The 23,882-nt window shown below is 35.8% G+C and overlaps 1 protein-coding gene and 1 pseudogene across 3 annotated transcripts in view; both read right to left on the bottom strand.

Annotated features, from left to right (window-relative positions):
• Positions 1 to 23,882, bottom strand: part of ZNF438 (zinc finger protein 438) — a 186,523-nt gene that overhangs the window by 99,382 nt on the left and 63,259 nt on the right. The gene's annotated exons all lie outside the window — the stretch shown is intronic.
• Positions 4,648 to 4,814, bottom strand: LOC117998448 (annotated as a pseudogene).

The following is a 23,882-nucleotide window of genomic DNA, read 5'->3' as shown; positions in this document are numbered from 1 at the left end:
GGATTGGCAACAGACCTATCCACAGAGACCTGGCAGGCCAGAAAGGACTGGCAGGATATATTCAGAGCACTAAATGAGAAAAATATGCAGCCAAGAATACTATATCCAGCTAGGCTGTCACTGAAAACAGAAGGAGACATAAAAAGCTTCCAGGACAAACAAAAACTAAAGGAATTTGCAAACACAAAACCAGCCCTACAGGAAATCTTGAAAGGGGTCCTCTAAGCAAAGAGAGACCCTAAAAGCAACATAGACCAGAAAGGAACACAGACAATATACAGTAACAATCACCTTACAGGCAATACAATGGCACTAAATTCCTATCTTTCAATAGTTACCCTGAATGTAAATGGGCTAAATGCCCCAATCAAAAGACACAGGCTATCAGATTGGATTAAAAAACAAGACCCATCAATATGCTGTCTGCAAGAGACTCATTTTAGACCTAAAGACACCCCCAGATTGAAAGTGAGGGGGTGGAAAACCATTTACCATGCTAATGGACACCAAAAGAAAGCTGGGGTGGCAATCCTTATATCAGACAAATTAGATTTTAAACCAAAGACTATAATAAGAGATGAGGAAGGACACTATATCCTACTTAAAGGGTCTTTCCAACAAGAAGATCTAACAGTGGTAAACATCTATGCCCCTAACATGGGAGCAGCCAATTATATAAGCCAATTAATAACAAAAGCAAAGAAACACATCGACAACAATACATTAATAGTGGGGGACTTTAACATCCCCCTCACGGAAATGGACAGATCATCTAAGCAAAAGATCAACAAAGAAATAAAGACTTTAAATGACACACTGGACCAAATAGACTTCACAGATATATTCAGAACATTCCATCCCAAAGCAACAGAATACGCATTCTTCTCTAATGCCCATGGAACATTCTCCAGAATAGATAACATCCTAGGTCACAAATCAGGTCTCAACTGGTACCAAAGGACTGGGATCATTCCCTACATATTTTCAGACCACAATGCTTTGAAACTAGAACTCAATCACAAGAGGAAAGTCGGAAAGAACCCAAATACATGGAGGCTAAAGAGCATCCTACTGAAGAATGAATGGGTCAACCAGGAAATTAAAGAAGAATTTTAAAAATTCATGGGAACCAATTAAAATGAAAACACAGCTGTTCAAAACCTTTGGGATGCAGCAAAGACAGCCCTAAGAGGAAAGTATATAGCAATACAAGCCTTTCTCAAGAAACAAGAAAGGTCTCAAATACATAACCTAACCCTACGCCTAAAGGAGCTGGAGAAAGAACAGCAAGTAAAGCCTAAACCCAGCAGTAGAAGAGAAATCATAAAGATCAGAGCAGAAATCAATGAAATAGAAACCAAAAGAACAGTAGAACAGATCAACGAAACTAGGAGCTGGTTCTTTGAAAGAATTAACAAGATTGATAAACCCCTGGCCAGACTTATCAAAAAGAAAAGAGAAATGACCCAAATAAATAAAATCACGAATGAAAGAAGAGAGATCCAAACAATTATAAGAACATATTATGAGCAACTATATGCCAGCAAATTAGATAATCTGGAAGAAATGGATGCATTCCTAGAGATGTGTAAACTACCAAAACTGAACCAGGAAGAAATAGAAAACCTGAACAGCCCTATAACCACTAAGAAAATTGAAGCAATAAACAACAATCTCCCAAAAAACAAAAGCCCAGGGCCAGATGGCTTCCCAGGGGAATTCTACCAAACATTTAAAGAAGAATTAATACTTATTCTTCTGAAACTATTCCAAAAAATAGAAATGGAAGGAAAACTTCCAAACTCGTTTTATGAGGCCACCATTACCTTGATCCCCAAACCAGACAAAGACCCCATCAAAAAGGAGAATTACAGACCCATATCCTTAATGAACATGGATGCAAAAATTCTCACCAAAATACTAGCCAATAGGATCCAACAGTACACTAAAAGGATTATTCACCACGACCAAGTGGGATTTATCCCTGGGCTGCAAGGTTGGTTCAACATCCACAAATCAATCAATGTGATACAATACATTAATAAAAGAAAGAAGAAGAAACATATTATCCTCTCGATAGATGCAGAAAAAGCATTTGACAAAGTACAGCATCCTTTCTTGATCAAAACTTTTCAGAGTATAGGGAAAGAAGGTACATACTTCAATATCATAAAAGCCATCTATGAAAAACCCACAGCGAGTATCATTCTCAATGGGGAAAAACTGAGAGCTTTCCCCCTAAGGTCAGGAACATGGCAGGGATGTCCACTATCACCACTGCTACTCAACATAGTATTAGAAGTGCTACCCACAGCAATCAGACAACAAAAAGAAATAAAAGGCATCTGAATCGGCAAAGAAGTCAAACTCTCTCTTTGCAGATGATATGATACTTTCTGTGGAAAACCCAAAAGACTCCACCCCAAAACTGCTAGAACTCATACAGGAATTCAGTAAAGTGGCAGGATATAAAATCAATGCATAGAAATCAGTGGCATTCCTATACACCAACAAGAAGAAGAAAGAGAAATTAAGGAGTTGATCCCATTTACAATTGTACCCCAAACCATAAGATATCTTGGAATAAATCTAACCAAAGAGGCAAAGAATCTGTACTCAGAAAACTATAAAATACTCATGAAAGAGAATGAGGAAGACACAAAGAAATGGAAAAACGTTCCATGCTCATGGGCTGGAAGAACAAATATTGTGAAGATTTCAATGCTACCTAGAGCAATCTACACATTTAATGCAATTCCTATCAAAATACCATCAACTTTTTTCAAAGAAATGGAACAAATAATCCTAAAATTTGTATGGAACCAGAAAAGACCCCGAATAGCCAGAGGTATATTGAAAAAGAAAAGCAAAGCTGGTGGCATCACAATCCCGGACTTCCAACTCTATTACAAAGCTGTAATCATCAAGACAGTATGGTACTGGCACAAAAACAGACACATAGATCAATGGAACAGAATAGAGAGCCCAGTAATGGACCCTCAACTCTATGGTCAACTAATCTTCGACAAAGCAGGAAAGAAGGTCCAATGGAAAAAAGACAGCCTCTTCAACAAATGGTGTTGGGAAAATTGGGACAGCCACATGCAAAAGAATGAAACTGGACCATTTCCTTACACCACACACAAAAATAGACTCCAAATGGATGAAAGACCTCAATGTGAGACAGGAGTCCATCAAAATCCTAGAGGAGAACACAGGCAGCAACCTCTTCGACCTCAGCCGCAGCAACTTCTTCCTAGAAACATCGCCAAAGGCAAGGGAAGCAAGGGCAAAAATGAACTATTGGGACTTCATCAAGATAAAAAGCTTTTGCACAGCAAAGGGAACAGTCAACAAAACCAAAAGAGAACTGACAGAATGGGAGAAGATATTTGCAAATGACGTATCAGATAAAGAGCTAGTATCCAAAATCTATAAAGAACTTCTTAAACTCAACACCCAAAGAACAAATGATCCAATCAAGAAATGGGCAGAAGACATGAACAGACATTTTTCCAAAGAAGACATCCAAATGGCCAACAGACACATGAAAAAGTGCTCAACATTGCTCGGCATCAGGGAAATCCAAATCAAAACCTCAACGAGATACCACCTCACACCAGTCAAAATGGCTAAAATTAACAAGTCAGGAAACAACAGATTTTGGTGGGGATGTGGAGGAAGGGCAACCCTCCTACACTTTTGGTGGGAATGCAAACTGGTGCAGCCACTCTGGAAAACAGTATGGAGGTTCCCAGCAATTGAACTACTGAAAAAAGATACAAATGTAGGGATCCAAAGGGGTACATGCACCCCGATGTTTATAGCAGCAATGTCCACAATAGCGAAACTCTGGAAAGAGCCAAGATTTCCATCGACAGATGAATGGATAAAGAAGATGTGGTGTATATATACAATGGAATATTATGCAGCCATCAAAAGGAATGAAATCTTGCCATTTGCAACGATGTGGATGGAACTGGAGGGTATTATGCTGAGCGAAATAAGTCAATCAGAGAAAGACATGTATCATATGCTCTCACTGATATGAGGAATTCTTAATCTCAGGAAACAAACTGAGGGTTGCTGGAGTGGTGGGGGGTGGGAGGGATGGGGTGGCTGGGTGATAGACATTGGGGAGGGTATGTGCTATGGTGAGTGCTGTGAATTGTGTAAGACTGTTGAATCACAGACCTGTACCTCTGAAACAAATAATACATTATATGTTTAAAAAGAAAAAAGAGGATAGCAGGAAGGGGAAAATGAAGGGGGAGGAAATCGAGGGGGAGACAAACCATGAGAGACTATGGACTCTGAGAAACAAACTGAGGGTTCTAGAGGGGAGGCGGGCAGGGGGATGGGTTAGCCCTGGTGATGGGTATTAAAAAGGGCATGTACTGAATGGAGCACTGGGTGTTATATGCAAACAATGAATCATGGAACACTACATCAAAAACTAATGCTGTAATGTATGGTGATTAATAAAATAAAATAAAATAAAAAAGAACACAGTAATAGTAGGGCTTCACCCAGGATGATAGGTGACAAAACACCACTCTTGTTCTCTTTCTCTCTGCTTTATCTGTTTGGTGAGATAGGGCAAAAGATGGGCCACATATGTCACCAGTCTCTCACTCTCTCTTAGAACTTGCCAGCCCAAACCCACACACATTCTCTTCTCATTCATATAGTAAACACAACAGGGCAAGTTAAGTCAATCCAATTTGAATATGTAGAAAGACTCCACAGAGATCTAGCAATAATCGCGCCTCGGATAAACCTCATTGGCTATGATACTGCCACTGCGCAAAGCTCTTCACAGAGATCTAAGCACACTCTTTTACCCAGCTTCCCCACAGATAAAGTTGACATTTTTATTCTAAACTATGTGTACTTCTCAAGGGGTTCAGAAGTTGGAAAAAGGAATAGATGGTTTAATTAACTGGCCTCCTCAAACTCCAACAAAAGGTATGTAAACTAAAAAAATGGAAATCAATCTGAAGGAAATTATATGGGAGGTGAGTTTAGTGTAGGACTGTCAGCTACCATGAAGTTTAAAATTTTCTAAAAACATTCAACAAAGACCTAATACTGAGACCTAATTCAGTTGAAGATCACTATTAGAGATGCGGAGATTTCTAATTAGAGTCAATGACTTCAAAAGATAAAGCACTATTCAGAATTTTTACTTTTTTGTGTCACTTTGGTGAGTTGTATTTTTCAAGGAATTTGTCCATTTCATATAAGTTGTCACATGTATTGACATGTTGTTTATAGTATTTTTTATCCCTTAGATATTTCTTGGATCTCTAGTAATGTTTCCTCTTTATACCTATATTGTTAATTTGAGCTTTCTCTTTTTTTCTTAGTAGGGGTTTATTTATTAATCTTTCCAAAGAAACAACTTTGACCTTATTTATCTTTGTTAGTCTTCTCTATAGAATGCCTTCTTACTTTGTTATTTCCTTCATTCCAGTTTATTGAATGTAATTGCATTTCTTTTTCTAGGTTTTCAAAGTGAAAAATTAGATCACTGGCTTTCAACCTTTTAAACATATGCATTTAAAGCTATAGAATTTGAAGCACCACTTTAACTGTTTCTCACAGTTTAGATACTGTGCTTGTATTTCTTTGACCAGTGGATTATTTAAATGTGTCTGCTTATTTGCCAAACAAATTGAGGATTTTTTTTTAAAAAATCCTTATTTCTAGTTTAATTCCACTATGGAACATATATGATTTTAATCCTTTTAAATTTGTTGACATGTGCTTTTTTGGCTCATTTGGTAAAAGTTCCTTGTACATTTCAACAGGATGTGTATTCTGCAGTGGTTGAAAATAATGTTCTATAAACAGTAATTGGTCAAGTTGGTTACAGTATTCTTAAATATTTTATAACCTTACTGATTTTAAAAGTCTGCTTATTCTAGCAGTGGTTCAAAGAAGGTTGTTAAATTCTCCAAATATGATGGTGAAATCATTATTTTTCCTCTTTGTCCTGTCAATTTTAGCTTTACATATTTTGGACTTGTATTGTTAGGAATCTATAAATTTAAAAGTGTTGTTTTCCTATTGAATTGACCCTTTTATCAGCATAAAATTCTTCCTTTGCCTTTCATAATACTTTGTCTTAAGGTCTACTTTGTCTGATATTACTATATTGGATTTCTTTTATTATTGTGCAAGGTACTTTTTCTTCACATATTCTTTTATGCAATATATGCCTTGTGCAAACTAAATATAGTTAATACAGTTGAGTCTTTTTTTAAATGTAGCTCAAAACTTTTTGGCTTTGGTTGGAGGACTAAACCTATTTACATGTAATCAGCTACTGATATTTAAAACACCTTATTATTAGTTTTCTATTCATTCCATCTAATCTTTTCTTTTAATTAATAAATTTTCCTTACTGCATTTTATCTTAGCTTTTTTTTTTTAATCCCAATATAGTTAACATATAGTGTTATATTAGATTCAGGTATACAATATAGTTTTCTGCAGTGGCTGCACCAGTTCGCATTCTTGCCAACAGTGCACAAGGGTTCCTTTTTCTACACATCCTTGCCAACATGCGTTATTTCTTGGGTTTTTGATTTTAGTCATTATGGCAGGTGTGAGTTAATATCTCATGGTAGTTCTGATGTGCATTTTATAATGAGTTATGTTGAGCATCTTTTCACATGTCTCTTGGCCATCTGGATGTCTTCTTTGGAGAAATGTCTGTTCATGTCTTCTGCCCATTTTTTAACTAGATTATTTGTTTTTTGGGTGTTGAGTTGTATAAGCCCTTTATATATTTTGGATACTATTTATCAGTTATGTCATTTGTGAATATCTTTTCTCATTCAGTGGGTTGCCTTTTAGTTTTATTGTTTCCTTCACTGTGCAGAAGCCTTTTATTTTGACATAGTCCCAATAGTTAATCTTTGTTTTTATTTCCCTTGCTTTAGAAGACATACCTGAAAGATGTTCCATGGCCAATGGAGACATTACTGCCTGTGCTATCTTCTAGGATTTTATGGTTTCAGGTCTCATTTTTAGGTCTTTAATCTATTTTGAATTTATTTCTGTTTATGGTGTAAGAAAATGGTCCAGTTTCATTCTTTCGCATGTAGCTGACGAGTTTTCTGAACACTGTTGAATAAATTATCTTTTTCCCATTGGATATTCTTTCCTGCTTTGTTAAAGACTGACCATACAGTTGTGGGTTTATTTCTGGGTTTTCTATTCTGTTCCATTTATCTATGTGTTTATTTTTGTGCCATTACCATACTGTTTTGATAACACCTTTGTAATTTAACTTGAAGTCTGGAATTGTGATACCTTCAGCTTTGCTTTTCTTTTTCAAGACTGCTTTCACTCTTCTGGGCCTTTGTGGTTGTATATAAATTTTAGGATTGTTTCTGTTAGCTTTTTGTTCAAACACCTTTGTACTCTTTTTAAGCAGTTATCCTAGACATTACAAATACTTCCTTGAATTACTACACTTGACTTTTACCACTTCCTATATAAGACAAAAATATTGGTTTTACTCCATTTACACCTATCTGCCCTTTGTTCTATTGTATTTTATTTCTACATATGTTTTAAGCCTGAAAGACATTGATTGTTATTATTGCTTTAAATAGGCAAAAATCTTTTATATTTACTCACATATTTATGCTTTTCATTTTTTCCCTAAAATTCTATGGTCCCAACTGGGATCATTTTTCTTTAGACTGAATAACTTCCTTTAGCATTATTGTACTATGGTGGTGCTACCTGTGATAAAGTCTCCCACCTTTTGTCTAAAAATATCTTTATTTTGCCTTCATTTAAAAAATATTTTTACTGTGCATAAAGTTTTAGGTTGGCAATATTTTTCCTTTCTGCACTTAAACTTTAAAGATGTCATTCCACTGTGTTCTAATTTTAAAAATTTCTGTAGAACAGTCTCCCATAAATCTTATCGTTGCTCCTTTGAAGTTACTGTGGTTTCTTTCCTTGGGTTATTTTAAGATTTTCAATCTGGTTTCTTCAAGTTTCATTATGTTGTACCTATGTGTGGTTTTCTTTATATTAATCTTGCTCGGGGTTCACAAAGTTTCTGTACTTCTTGACTCTGTGGATTGTTATCTTTCATCAGTCTGGAAAATCTTTGGTCATTATCTTTTCAAATATTGTTTTTGCTCTTCTCTCCTCCTGGGACTCCAATTATATGTATATTAGATGAAATGATTCAGTCCATGTATCTCTTATCCTATATTGTTCTTTCCATTCTTTTTTTTCCCCTGGGCTTTAGCTTGTACATTTTCCCATGGAACTGTCTTTGAGTTTACTAATTCTAGTTGTTTATTTTTTGCTGTGCTTACTTAACTATTAAACTCAAATCTTAACTTCAGATACTGTACTTTTCAGCTCTAGAGTATTTATTTTTTTTATAGATCTCAACATTGTTGCTATTCTTTGTCTTTCCCTCCATTTTTAACCACTTCCTTTATTTCCTTTAATATATTTATAAGTGATAAAATCCTTGTTTGATTAACTCCTATTTTTAGTGTCATTGATGGATCTACATCTATTTTTTTCTTCTTTGTTGGACTGATTTTTACTTTTCACATCTCATGTAACTTTTTAGTGTATTCTTAATACTGTGAATGTGACAAACTTAAAACTATAGTGGATATTATTTTTTCCCAGTGAGGACCCATCTTTTCCTCTATTAGACAGGTAGAGTGAGGAGATGATCTCTTCAATCTAATCAGTTTACCTCTGTTTTGAAATGTCTCAAATGTTAGAAGTCTGATTACTCTAAGACTACTATGCTTTTAGAAAGGTCATGTGAAGCCAGAATTCCACCTCTGCCCAGGCCCCATATATACGTGTAAAGATATCTTGCATCCTCTAAAGCAGTTCACCCACCAGCTAAACACTATCTAGTGATCTCATTCAATGCAACATGGAACAGAAAAATCACCCAGCTGAGATCTGCCTTAATTGCCAATCCACAGAATCATAAGCTCTATAAAACAACTGTTGTTTTAAATCACTAAGTGTTGGGACAATTGATTATGTAATAACAGATCATCGCAACAATGATTTTTGTAATTTATTTAAGTTGTTACAGGGGCCACAATAGCCTGTCACCACCTTCTACAACCCAACTGGAAGCAAAAGCCTAAACCTAGATGTTATTCAGAAGTAATGTGCAAAGTTAATTACAAGGTAAAATTATTCCTTAAAGATAAAAAAAAGCCAACATTCTCAGGGTTATTATAAAACAAACAATTTTCCAAACATAAACTTCAACTAAGCTACTGCAATTAACACTTTCTTCTTACTAAATAAACTACTGTACATATATAATCAAGCCAAAAAATTCATGCTCAGGTTGTCCTTTAGTTAATTTAACAAATGGTTATTTAGATACTTTCTCATGATTAGAGCAAGACCAGAATTGCAAATATAAAATTGAACACTGACAGCAGACTAAAGCAGTGATTTTAAAATATAAAATATAGAAATACCAGTGTATAAAAAATAAATTATGAAGTACAGAACAGGTAATAGCTGTTACTAAAGTAAAAATATATACATATAAACACACACGTATAGACACATATGCAGACGTATATGTAATTGTGTAATTGTGTATGTGTGTGCACTCAAATCTTATTTAAATGGAGGAGTGCCCCGTGCCAGTATGTTTACCACAGCATTATAACAGCTAAAAACTGGAAATAATTTAAATATACATTAACAGGAAAATAAGAAGGGGACAGGGAAAAGAAAGGAGACTTCAGTTTTTTATTCTATATAGTCTATACTTCATATATGAATTGAATTGTTAGAAATGCTTTACAACACACATGTATCACTTTTGAAAATTTATAATGAAAACCACACTATTCCAAGTTTAGTATCTATGGCCATGTTATACTGTCTTCAGACCCTGAATGATCCCTTGGCCTAAGCACTGGAGAACAGCCAAAATGATTTCTCAGGGAGAATCATAACCCATCAGCACATATTTCTTCAGACTACCTCTATTCATAGACAGTAGACAGTTTATTCTGATACTTTTCCTCCTCGGGCTCCCCAACATTCCTGAAAGGATGCCAACCGCACTCCCAATGTAGCTATTAAAGCAAATGGCTCCATATCTAACCTGTAACTGAGAATAACTACACTCCAGGTACTTGCTAGGGGGTAAAATGCTAAACTTAACTATCACTCAGTTTTTACAAAAAAGCTTCTGTGGAACTGCTGCATATCTACTTGGTACACCCATTCATTATTCTAAAACTGCATGTCTGGACTAAGACATACCATCAAAGAGCAGCATTCTTGGCTTTGTCCTTTTACCACTCTCCTTCCTATTCACCCAGCATTACTGTATTTAGTGAAGTGTCTTTGATGTTAAGCCACTAGACTGAATTGAAGGGAGGTTTAAGAAACAGTTCTAGAGAAGTCTTCAGTTACTCACCACAAGGATGCTGTTGAGGGCAGAGCTGAATATGCTGCACTATGAATAAAAGGACACATTTTTCTTTGAATTATAATTATGAGGTTTCTCCTAAGATGCTGATAAATTTTGATCTTGTGAATACTAGTAAAAACATCTCATCTTAGAATGGTCTCTTTAGAAAATTTAGAGCAAAATTTGTGACCGCAAGGAAATATGGGGGCTTTTATGAGATATATTGTGTGTCCTGACCTTGGTCCATTTGTCCCATTTTTATTACCTCTCTTATTTTTACAATACTGAGGTACAATTTACATACCATAAAATTCACCTGTTATAAGTGTACAGTTCAATGTTTTAGTCAATTTACAGAGGTGTGTAATCATCACCACAATCCAATTTCAAAACATTTCCTTCACTCCTCAATATCTCCTTAAGTCCATATGCAGTAATCCCTGCTGCCACCCCCAAAATTCCTCTGATTTGCTCTATCTAGATATTTCATACAAGTGGAATCATACAATTTTTAGTCTTTTGAATTTGGCATCTTTCACTTAGCATAATATTTTTGAGGTTCATCCATGTTATAGCATATGTCAGTATTTTCATTTTTTCAATTGCTGAAGAGTATTCTAATGTTTTGTTTATCCATTTACTAGTTGATGGACATTTGAACTGTTTCTCATTTTTGTCTATTATGAATAAAGGTACTATGAACAATTGCAAACAAGTCTTTGTGTGGATATATGTTTTCATTTCTCTTGGGTAGATTCTGAGAGTAGAATTGCTGGGTTTTATGGTGTGATGGTTAATTTTATGTGTCAATTTGATTGAGCACAATGCCCAGATATTTGGTCAAACATTATACTAGAAGAGTGTTTTTGCATGAAATTCACATTTAAATTGGTGGACTTTGAGTAAAGCAGATTGGCCTCATTATGTGGGTGGGTGGCATCCAATTAGTGGAAGGCCTGAATAGAACAAAAGGCTAACCCCTCAAAGCAAGAGGAAATTCCCCAGAAGACTGCCTTCAGACTTCATCTGCAACATCAGCTCTTCCTAGTTTTCCAGTGGACTAGGTTTGGACTCAAAGTGCAACTACTTCCTGAGTCCCCAGCCTGTCAACCTCCCCTATCACATTTTGACCCACCAAACCTCCACAATTATATGAGCTAATTCCTTAAAATAAATCTCTCCTATACGTAGACACATCCTATTGAGTATTCCTCAGAAACCTGACTAATGCATATGTTAAGTTGGTTTAATTTTTAGAGAAATGGTCAAACTGTCTTCCAAGGTGGGTGAACCATTCTATATTCCCACCAACAAGGTATGGGAGTTCCTATTTCCCCACATCCTAGACAGGAAATATTATGTGTCTTTTTGACAACAGGCCTCACAGTGGGTATGGAGTAGTATCTCACTGTGTTTCTAATGTGCCTTTTCCTAATAACTAATGATGATGAGCACATTTTCAGGTGCTTATAAGTCATTTAAGTCTTTTTTGATTACATGCCTGTTCAATTCTTTTGCTTGTTTTTTAATTGGGTTGTTTGTCTTCTCATCATCTGTTGAAGTTCTTTATATATTCTGGATACCATTCTTTATCAGACATGATTTGTAAATATTTTCTCTGTGGCTTGTCTTTTCAGTTTTTTTACAGTGCCTTTTGAGGCACTAAAGTTTGTAATTTTAATGAAGTTAAATTTATCCATTTTTGCTCTCTATGTCTCATGCTTTTGGTGTTATATCTAACAACTCTTTGCCCAATCCAAGGTCATGAAGTTTCTTCTATGCTTTCTTTTAGATGTTTTATAGTTTTAGCTCTTACATTTAGGCCCATAATTAATTCTGAGCTAAGTTTTGTGTATGGTTGACTTTTTTGAGGAAGTACATTTTTTTCGCATATAGATACCCAGTTTTTCCAGGACCATGTGTTTAAAAGATGACCCTTTGTTTATTGAATAGTCTTTAGCAGCTTTCTTAAAAAAAAAAAAAAAAAAAAAAGACAATGGACCAAATATGTAAGGGTTTATTCTTGGACTCTCAATTCCACTCTATTGATCTGCATGTTCATCATTATGCCAATGATATGTCTTGGTTTTTGTCACTGGATATTAAATTTCGAATTTGGGAAGTAACAAAGCCCTCCAGTTTTGTTATTTTACTCATTTATTTAAAACTTTATTTTATATTATGTGTACTAATGAATACCATCTTAAATTCTTTCTGAGGGAAGACAGATATAATACAACAAAATAGAGTATATCTTAAAGATGTTTTCAAAAGAATATATTCCTCTTAAGATCTGAAAGTGACAATCACTAATGCATTCTCCTAGGAATAATTATGAAATTAAGTCTCCCCCAACACACACCCACATCCACACTTATCAAATGGTATTAGGTATTAGGCATGATGCAGAGTTAGGTGCTAAAGATACAGAGACAAATAAGACACAGTCCCTCACTTAGCACAAAAATAGAGAATGATGGCACAGTGAATTATAGCAACAATTGATGTACAAGAAACAGGGGTAGCAAGGGCAAGGTATATTAATTTTATCTATCAGATCTACCTTACTTCATATAATCTTGTTTCTGAAAAAAAATGGCTTACAATTTTTGGTATTTTTTTTAAACAAAGTGAGTTTGAAAGCACCAAAGAGGCTACTACTTACAAAAGCTTAGAGTAAGCAATTCTTTTACAAAGTAGAGTTTCTCTCATCTAGTAAGGTCTTTTACTTCATTCCTTTTTAAGGACTTTAAAATTTTTACAAAAGAAATTTACACTAATGAAAAAATTCAAACAAAACAGAAATATGTTTAATAAAAAGTGTAAGCCCCATTTTCCCTCCAATCCACCCTACTCCTCCTCCCAAAGGGGCTAGCCATAACTTCTGTTATGCTTGGTCAACTCCTGCTTGTTCAGAGCGATACAAAACATAGAGAGTAAGACCTCTTGAAATCCTCACACCAATCTGAAATCTTGTTTTATAAAGGAGCCTCTTTCCCACTACACACAATATCAGAATAGCTAGCAAGACTTAAACATTATTCTTTTTCCTTCTATATAGCATCCTACGCCCTAGAAAAGGTGGAGATTAAGAGAAAAATGGACATAAGGAACAGACCTAAATAGTGCGTGCGTGTGTGTGTGTGTGTCTGTGTGTGTGTATAAACTTTATAGTAATGATTCCTGAAACTTGTTCTACAGGAAATTTTAATAAGTATTCTTTAAAAAGAAAAGAAAACAAGGAAGCTAAAAGGAAGGAAGGAGGGAGGGAAGGAAGGCAAGCAGAGAGGCAGGCAAGCAGTGGGCATTTCCAAAGTCAAATACATTTGGGAAATACTGGCTTAAATAAAATATCAATATTCACTGAGATGCTCCCACCTTTCATACAATTAGCTGACCACCAAACTCTTTAATCCTGGATCACCTAGTGATATCTTTAAAGACTGAGGCAAAAATACAGTGTGGGAAAGAAGCACTGGTTAAAGTTTCCCTTCATCAGCATACTGGCAGCAAGAGTTGAACAAAGGATATGCAGAAATATGCATACGGTCACAAAAATATGCTACGGGCCGAAAGACTAAACAGTAAGACTGTCTTAAGATTCTATCTTTACTATGTTAGAGAAAACTGGTTTCATTTCTTTGTTGTATTGTTTCTCCTTTGACTGTTTATGCAATAAAAGAACAAAACTAGAGATAGAAGTTTGGCTCTAAAATTAAATGCACTAAAGTGTTTGCTTTTAATAGTGAATAATAACGAGTAAATACAAAGGGTCTCAATATAAATTCTAGCCATATTTTTATTTGCTTCACAAAACCAAGAAACTGGATTTGTTTGGGATATTATTACAGTAATTGCTTTCTTGTATAAGAATCTTTAAGAGGTTAATAAAAAATTTCTGTGAGGTTCTATTTTTATATAGTTACTGCAGCTACCTATATCTATGCAACAACAACAAAAAAAAAAACAGTGAATTTGGATCTATCTCCTTATATGCAAGACTTCAAATCAAGGTACACATCAGCAGTGAAGTCTGTTAAACTTGCCACTGAGATTGGATGGAGCCTTTACTACCAAAGTATAATCATGAATGATAACTTTTCAATATATATGCTGTCTTCCCACTGAAATTTTAATTTGCAAGGACTTCTTACTGAAGTGGATCCTTAAGGTAACTAACAGAGTTGTATGTCCTCTGTGGAAGCTATTCTGAAATTGCACTTCACTAAAAAATAACGAATTAATAAATCACCAATGGAGAAAAGGCTCCATCCTATCCTTAAGCTTTTTGTTTTTGTTTCTTCACTGCTGTTGGGAAAGGAAGTGTGGTTTCAGATCTTAAGAGGTGAAGTGTCATTTTCAGATCTTAAGAGGAATATATTCTTTTGAAAACTATGACTGGTATTTATAAATGTAAAGTAGGCTCACTCTTTAATATCTAAAACCCAACTATTTGACTAATACTGAACTCACACTTCCTCTGTGAAATCTCTCACCACTCTCTAGTTCAAGTCAAAATGATTTCTCCTTCCACTAAGCTACATGGTTCTTGTTCAGGCCGCTCGCTTAGCACATACCCACATTTAATGTACCGTAAGTTGCTGTTTAACTTGACTAGTGTATGTATCCTATTCATTGAAAAGTCTAAAAGACTTTAGGTGGCACATCTTATTTAGTAAGTATTTGCTGATGACTGACATTACTATTCAGTGCTTTATTATGGTCTTAGAAATAGATATTCCCTGGGAGAAAATGTAAGTGTTTTTCCATTATGAGAATAGTGAATGGGCTTATCGGTTTTAGGAAATGCTAATAGACTATAATTTAAGTAACTTATGACTAAATCTCATTGTTTTCTATGACACAGCAGTGGCATGGTTAGGCCAACCAGGTATACAACACTTTCATGGAGTTGGGCAGAGAATGCTTTGAGAGAATTAACTGTTTAATAACAAAGGACTTCGAACAAGATCTATCATTAGAGACTAAGAGAAAGGGTAAGTGAAACATTACTAGGCATATACATAATCATGCACATACAGAGCAATTAAGAATCTATAAAAGTAATCTGGCAGTCTAATTCACTCATTCAACAAACCATTATTGAAAGCCTACTGCATGGCAGGCTCTGTTTAAGGCTTAGGGGAACTAAAGGTGAATGAGAAATATCAACCGTCCATGTTGGCTCTTGGAAGCAGATACAAACAGAATCTAAAAATTCATCTATCCACCTCTGTGTAAAACCATACTACACATGGTTAAGGTGCATAAAGAGTATTTTATCTCACTGTTTTAAGCAATGCAAATAGTTTACTTTGGCCTAAACACCAGCAAGCTTAAATTATCTTAGAAACTCCTACAAAGAGACATTGTTCCATTTCTGTCTGTCCCCAAACCCTAAGGTTCCCAAGTTGTTGAATGAAGACACAGAGATGTGCTATAAGCAACACAAGCAAACTGACGCAGAGCCGCGTCTAAAGAAACACTCCTTACCTAACAATGGGGGCAGTGCTGGCCCTGGGAGCCCCTGCCCCTATCAATTCACCAGCAGCTGCTGACATATTCTTAGGCTTCACAGGAGCATAGCATTTTCTTCTAAAACTGAAGGGGAAAGGCAAAAATAGAAAACCTTTTGCCAACCACAAAAATGTATATTTAAAAAATTGTGGAATAAAAATGAGCTGCTATATACTTTTAAAACCAGAGAAAAAGGAGAAAATTACAACCACCAGTAGCCTCCCTATGCTCAACCACAACCTTCTGAACTGAACTGAAGCAGAAATGTGGCAGTTTCAGTCAAGCAGCTTTGCATCTGAGGCAACTTAAAGTGATCTAGCACTTAAGCAAGCTGAAAGTAACATGGTAGAGTCAAATTTTACTCTTTTAGAATCAGAACCCATTTTTCAAGTGTGTTGTTAGAAGGAAGAATGCAATCTTTAATAGATGAATAGGCTTTCATTTAACTAGAAATTCACTAAACCAGGAATCAGGAGATTTTAAAATCTACACAGTTAACTGGACAACAAACTTGGCTGCTAAATTTGATTTTTAAAACTAGTAGGTTATGCTCTGTTCTTGTATTAAATCACAGGGATTTCTTCTGGGATTGCAAAGGAATGAGCATGTGGCCTATCTCACGAAGGAAGGAGAGATTTCTAGCCTTTAAAAACAGGAGGTTCGCCAACATGATCACCTGGGACAAACTTGGCCAGAGCAAGCAGGCTAGAAGGTTATAGGAGCCTGGGAATGTTTAACATCAAGAAAGAAATTACAGCTCAGTAAGATCAGAGGGAATTACACAGGAAATGTGAACAGTAACCCTTTCATATCTCCACACCCCCTCCTACTGCCTGTGATAAATGGAGTCCTGCAGCCATCCAGCTATGTGAATACACAGACCAACAGCAGAGGGGGACTGGGAAAAAGGAAAGAAGCCATTTTATATAAACACACACACACACACACACTCACAGCCCAGCCAAAATTCATGACATGATAAAATCATGTTGCTCCAGAAAACCGCCTTTAGCCTTTCTAATTGCCACGTATGTACTGTATCACCGCCTTATCCAACAGAGCCTTAAGTAAAAATTCCAAAGAAACGTGAAGAATCAGGCGGGGGTGGGGGACAGAATAGTTGGCGCACGCATCACAAGTAGGGAAACGTGGCTCTTCTGAAGCTGACCAAACAAACAGGTCTCCACCCTGGCTTATGTTTAAACATCTTGTTCCTAGTCAGTCTGTAGGGAAAACATTCTTTCCACAATAAATAATACGCAACTGAATCAGAAATTCTTACTCCATTCTTTATCTACTCTATGTAGAAGTTCTTCGGCATTATAAACCAAAGCTCAGAGAAGTCAACTAATTTTGAACTCTATTAAAAAACAGTTTAGTTGGAGTCAAGGCAAATTAAAATATTTCTTGCTTCTAATTTGAAAAAGCAAATGTGCAGATCCTAGACTCCTCTAGAGACCCCTGGCTTGGGATCTCAAGAAAACAAGCTACTCTTACCACAACTGCCTTTCAGAAAAGGGGAAATGCTCAGTTTCTATAAACAGGTGAGTTTAAAAGAGATTAATTAAAAACAAAACAAAACAAACAAAAACCCAAAACACTATCCGTGATCCTCAGACAGTGAGGGCATGGGTGGGGCAGCAAAATAAATAAAGAAAAAAGTGATATTTCAATGTGCTAAGCTTAAAATATGGAACGGAATTTCATAGATCACTCTGAAATAAGATTTAAGTTTTTTCATTTTTCATTTTTGCCCAGAAACTGTGGGCAAAAATTTATTTGTTGTCCAGTTAACTGTGTAGATTTTAAAATCTCCTGATTCCTGGTTTAGTGAATTTCTAGTTAAATGAAAGCCTATTCATCTATTAAAGATTGCATTCTTCCTTCTAACAACACACTTGAAAAATGGGTTCTGATTCTAAAAGAGTAAAATTTGACTTCAGGATAGAGGTGGCTTGCCACAAAGAGTAGGTTAAGAAATAAATGAAAGTAAACAGAGATGACAAAGCAAACCACCAGTAAAAGTCAAAAGGGTTAGCTTTTTAGAACTATCCAGAAGAGGAACAATAAAACCAAAGGATTTTTTTTTCCAGCAAAGTGCCTCCTCCAAAGTACACGTATCTTCTTCAAGAAATAGCCTATATCAGTAGTGTTTTTGTATAATAATTGGCACATCAGTCAAATGCCAAATGAGATTTAAATTGCAGACTTCCTAGTTGCCTTAAACAACTGATACCTAATTTCTGGCTCTTAGAGAGGCAATTTGATAACTGTTCAATAAGCTAAAGGTGCTTGTTCTTTCTATGGACTCTGAGTTGCTATAACCTTTATGTTAGGAGAAGCATTAGGGGAATGACAGGGAGCAAAATAATAAACAAATTCTGAGTCAGAAAGCAGACGTCTGAGTGGACTTTCACACAAAATGGGGACCTTGAAGGGCACCAAATGGAAACTCAGTGCAGCTACCTCCCCATCTGGAAACGAGAGCTTACCTTTAGCACCTCTTAACCATCGTTCACCCACGTCTTGTTCTGATAAACATAAACACCTCATATCCCCATTGAATGTTATTTGGGATCTCCAAATAATTTAAGTATTATAACCAAAAAGAAACCACAGCAAGATAATTTGATGGTTTTTTCAAACAATGTCGCACAACAACCGAATTTATTACAAACACTTTTTTAAGTACACAGACGTTAATTTATATTTGCTTACTTTTATCTTGAAGACAAAAGAACAAAAATGTCTACGAACACAAATGTATAATGACAACAAAATGGTGATCATTGGGACCTTCAACATATCTCCTCTCCTTGAGAGTTACTGTCAATGATCTTTTCAGTTGTTAAACTGGGCCTAAAGAAATACTGACTGATACATATTAGGCCTTTGATATTTGTTAAATGATTCAGCAATAAGTCCTCTTCTTCTATTTCGAAAATAAGAGAGCCCTAATACAGTACTCTCTTGCAAGTAATAAAGGATAGAAGCATAAGGAGGTTAAATCTTCAGTACAGAAGGAATAGTTAAGAGGCAAACTGTAGACAGCCTTGACAAGAGTTATTATAATAAAAATAGTAAGAATATCACCTAATATTTGCACATTTGTACAGTACTTCCCAATGTACAAAACATTTTATATAATTTCAACCCTCCAACTTTATAAAGTGGATATTATCATTTGATTGAAACAGCATAAAGTGGCTTTTTCTAGATCACCCAGCTAGTTAAGCAGCAGAGCTGAGATTTAAACCTTTCTAAAAAGCTATCTCATTCATTAAAAGTGCTTTATTTTGTCATGAAATTCTGAATATATCTTCCTCCAAACTCCAAAATCAGGGAATACATAATAAACACAACCTTTTTTTCCTCTCAATCCACTCACTGTCACTCCCTTTCTACCAATTCCCATTAAAAAAAATCCTCCGAGCTCCTACTGCAACAGCCTTTCTCTGTTTCCTCATACCAGAATGACTAAAGGGCACAGGGAGAAGCATCTTCCAAAAACAAACCTCTTTCCACCTAGGTCTTGTAACCTGTAACTGTTCCCCCAAATAAGGACATCATCACAGGCAAGGACTTTTAAAACCATTAACTAGAGAGGAATGTCTGGGGTTGTCTGTTCTTCATTTAGAATGAGTCAAATACGACACAAATTACCTCTTCATTCCTAAAAGGTGAGCAGGAGTCCCCCTCACATTCCTGGCCTTCTAGCTTAGCAGAGACACCCACTCCGGGGACTTAGTAGTGAAAGGCTGATTGCACAAGAGTAACAGAACTAACAGAGCTAAAAGTTATATTCTTACCAACTTTTACAAATCATCCCACATGTTTATTTTTGAAGTCTTATTAAAGAATGATTAAACTACTGGCATTAGTAATTTAATGTAAATGTGAGGTATAATAAAGGTGAAAATGTATTCATATAAAACCAACTATTTTTACTCACCTCTGAAGCTTATTATAAAGATTATTAAGCTAAATTATATAAAAAATGCTAAATATCTTGTCTAGCGCATAGTAACTACTCAATAAATGTCAGCTGTGGTTAGTAACATTATTGAAGAATTAAAAACAAAACACGACAGAAGGCCATATTTAAAATGAACAAGCAAACAATATATTCCATGGGTTGTTTTTTTAAAATTTATGCAAAACATAAATATCTGTTCTATGCATACAAACATATCCATATAAATATTCAAAAAAACCTTTTGGATGAATAAATGATAAAATGATGACCTCTGGGAGGATGGGAGAGTGGTGATCAAAGGGAACTTTGATGTGTAATGCTTTTTTTTTTTAACGAAGTACTTACGTATTCCTTCTATAAATAAATTTTTTAAAAAGCAAAATAGAAAACATCTTTACACAAAATCTTATCTTAATAATTCATTCCTATAGTTATTTCAGCAGTACATGAAAAGTTTACTTCTATTTTTAATGTATCCAAATGATGTCTGAAACCTCATTTTCTTTAGTAATACCATTTAAGTTTTACGTTACATACTGCTCTCAATAATCTTCCTAATGATATTCCTAATTGCTATATTAAAAATACTTGCTGGTGCACAAAAAAATATATTTATTAAGTTTTAGAACAACTCAATGTATTTAATCAAGGGGCAAGGAGTCTTTCAAAGTCCAGGAAGCCATAAATCAAAACAGTTTTACATAAAAAGATTACCTTCTCCCTTTAAATTTTCTATGTGTTTACATTTAAAAAACCAGACAAAAAGTCAAGTCCTTGATTCTTTTTAAAGCCAAAGTGTTGCCTATTTAAAATCATCATAACAATCTCAAATGTCTCGAATGCTGCTCTAATTAAAAACCCTTCCTCCTAGGCTCTTCCCAGCTTCTAATTCTTGTCTGTGCCATATTGATGCTGGTTTTAAAATTCTAACTTTCCTTCTAGTTTACAACCATAACTTTGACTTTTTCATCCCATTCTTTTTTCCTTCAGATCATCTAGATTTGTGCCCATAAACTGTGGGCAAACCAGGTCACAAAAGCTCTTATTAACTCCCTCAGTGCAGCAAATAGTGGGCCTCCTATGGTTCAGGCATGGAGGTAAACCACATGCACCACAGACCCAACCAGCCTGGGCCCCTTCAATTTACAAATCCAGCTTATAAATTAAAGGCCTCCACTGCTGTAAAAAAAAAAAAGACCAGCATTTCAACGGATGAGCGATAGAGAAAGTAGCCTCTTCCTTGTCCAAGAGACACTTGGTTTAGTAGGATATCCCCACCTCAAGGAGCTGTGGGATTCAGTGATTATGGAAGGCTGTGCAATCTCTTTAGATACATTCAAAATTCAAGAAAGCCCCTTTCTGTAAATTAATGGGGAACAGTATTTGATCAAGAGGTATCTTCCTATAATTTCAAATAAAATATTCTAGTTATAATTTGTAGCTGCTACAGGGCAATTCCAATAATAATTATAATAATATACAGCTTTATTTCTAGAAAATAAGAAGCACATGTATTGACAGTTTTTTTTCCTCCTAGATGCTCAGCTGTGGACTCATTAATATTAAGCTGCTGGACCTACAAAAATGTACAATGGTTCCCCCAGTAGTCAACTCTCTTAATTTTAGACAGCTTAACTTCACACAGTAGTTAAGAACATCAACTTTGGAAACAAGGCCCAGATCTACTACATGCTAATTGTATCGGTCAAGTTACTCAACTGCTCTGTGCCTCAGATTCTAAGTTAATACTAATACCTACCTTATAGGATGACTGTAAGGATTACTTAACTGGTTATACGTAAAACACTAGAACTGTGCCTGACAAAGAGTAAAACATTGTCAAATTCTTGGCTGTTATTATTATCCTTAACATCAGAAATGTATAACTCTTGGAAAAAAACAGAACTTTAAGCACAGCTCACTACAACCATTGAAGAACCAGGTTCTTTGAGACTGTTTAGTTCTATTAGAACACATGCAAAGTTCTCTGCATTATTCTCTCCTATGCATTCTGATTTATTCCCTCCTGTATGTCTCCATGTACCCTGGGCTCTACTTATCCATTTACTCCTCTCCCTCTGGACTATAAATGTCTTGAAAAAAGGGATTCTATCCTACCTTGTAGTTTCAACATCTAGCATAGAGCAGATGCGCTATAAAAACTTAACAAAACATAGTATTAGCAATTTAACCTTGCAAGCCCTGGCCATGACATCAATTCCTTTGCAAAGAAGCTGTGTTTTGCAACTCTCTACCCGAGTAGTCCAGTTGAAGGTGAATAACCTTCTGCATGATAATGACATACAGTATCCCTCTATGTACAGGCTGAAGAAAAGAGGAATCCCATGTCCCACAGAAGAGTCTAGAATTCAGGTTGTTACTATCAGTAACAAGGGTCTTCCTCTACTAAGAAAAAAAAGTATTAGCCATTTATCTGTCTGCCTTATTCAAGTTAAATTCTTGAGGACAGAGGCCACTGAACGTTGATCTCCGCATCCCTAGGTGGGCCTACCATACAATGGCACTTCATAAAAGCCTATCACCTGGATTTTTTTATCCAAGCTTCTAACTTATTTTGAATTTCACTTGGATTTATTCAAGACATGTCTTTATTTACTAGAACAAAATGCATTTCTGAAATTAAACAATTCTCTTTTTTCCCTAGAAGCTCTTGGTAGAGAGGGAAATAAAACTCCTCAAAGTGATGACTACAGAGAAGAGAAGCAACCAATGTCTGCTGCATGATCTTTTCCATGCTGCCCTGGATGAAGCCTTGGTTGGTGGCTCATCCTCCAGAATCGAGCCAGAACAAAGCCTTTCTTCAAAAAGAGTCACCTTTGACTGCTGTATAGATTTTATTCAGTCAGCCTTGTTTCCTCGCTCTCTCACAATTGTGACATGTTCATTATTTCAAAATTCTATCTGCCCACCCTACCTGTGACCATGTCCAGCTCAGCTTATGACAAAAAGCCAGCTTGGGCAGCATCCTCTTGCTGATGTTGTGAAACATGAATTCAGTGCTAGCAGCCTTCTGACCACTCAGGAGCTCATCAGTAAAAGACCTTCAGTGTGACCTTTAGTCTGATGTCTGATTATTATCACACAATGGGCCTACCTCCCAGCATCCTCAATCTCAAGACAAGCACACGTCCTAGAATTACCTTCTGGGAGTCTAGATAAATATGTTTCTACATTTTCTCAGGGAAAAGTAGTGATTTCACATTCCTCTGAGTCATTCTATGACAGACTACTTCAAGGTGTTATAATTGGGATCTCCAGCATAGCATGTGTCACTTACCTAATATTAGGTCAGAGCATAAATACACAAGTCATATAAGATCCCTTCTTCTAACTCTCTACACTCAAAGTAGTAAGATAAGTGATTTATTCCTCTTGACTCTGCAAGATGAAATTAAGCTGACTTCTTTGCTTAATGAAATTAAAAATAAAAATGCTGTCAAATGGAAACTTCTTTGCTATCCTTGGTGCCCTGGTCAGTCATGGAATTTTAAAGTTAGAAAGTATCTCAGAGAGTCATCTTCCTCATTTCATAGATCTAGCCTGAGGCCCAGAAAAGTCAAGTGTTTTGCCACGGTCACAAAGAAAAACAGAGAAACAAAGCTGGAAAAAAAGGCTTTCCTGCCTCCTCAGCCCTTATGCTTTCCACATACCACACTAAGATGAGTCTCTTGGCAAGAACTTCACCATAACCCGCAATCTCAGAGAGGCTGTTCTCAGCTTCACCTCACTCCCTACATCTTCGTAGTCCAGCCACGTAATTATCTGCTAAATATATATATATGTATATGAAAGACAAGACTTCCATCTCTAAAAATAACTTTGCAACATCACTTATCACTGTTTTCTTAAAGATATCACCGCTAGCAACTGCTACAGGCTTCTTCCTTCCACACTGTTTCTAAGACAAGA

The sequence above is a fragment of the Mirounga leonina genome, unplaced genomic scaffold (genome assembly GCF_011800145.1).
Source record: "Mirounga leonina isolate KUSES-001 unplaced genomic scaffold, KU_Mleo_1.0 Mir_413, whole genome shotgun sequence".
Classification (NCBI taxonomy): domain Eukaryota; kingdom Metazoa; phylum Chordata; class Mammalia; order Carnivora; family Phocidae; genus Mirounga; species Mirounga leonina.
This window is presented reverse-complemented; position numbering and strand designations above follow the sequence as displayed.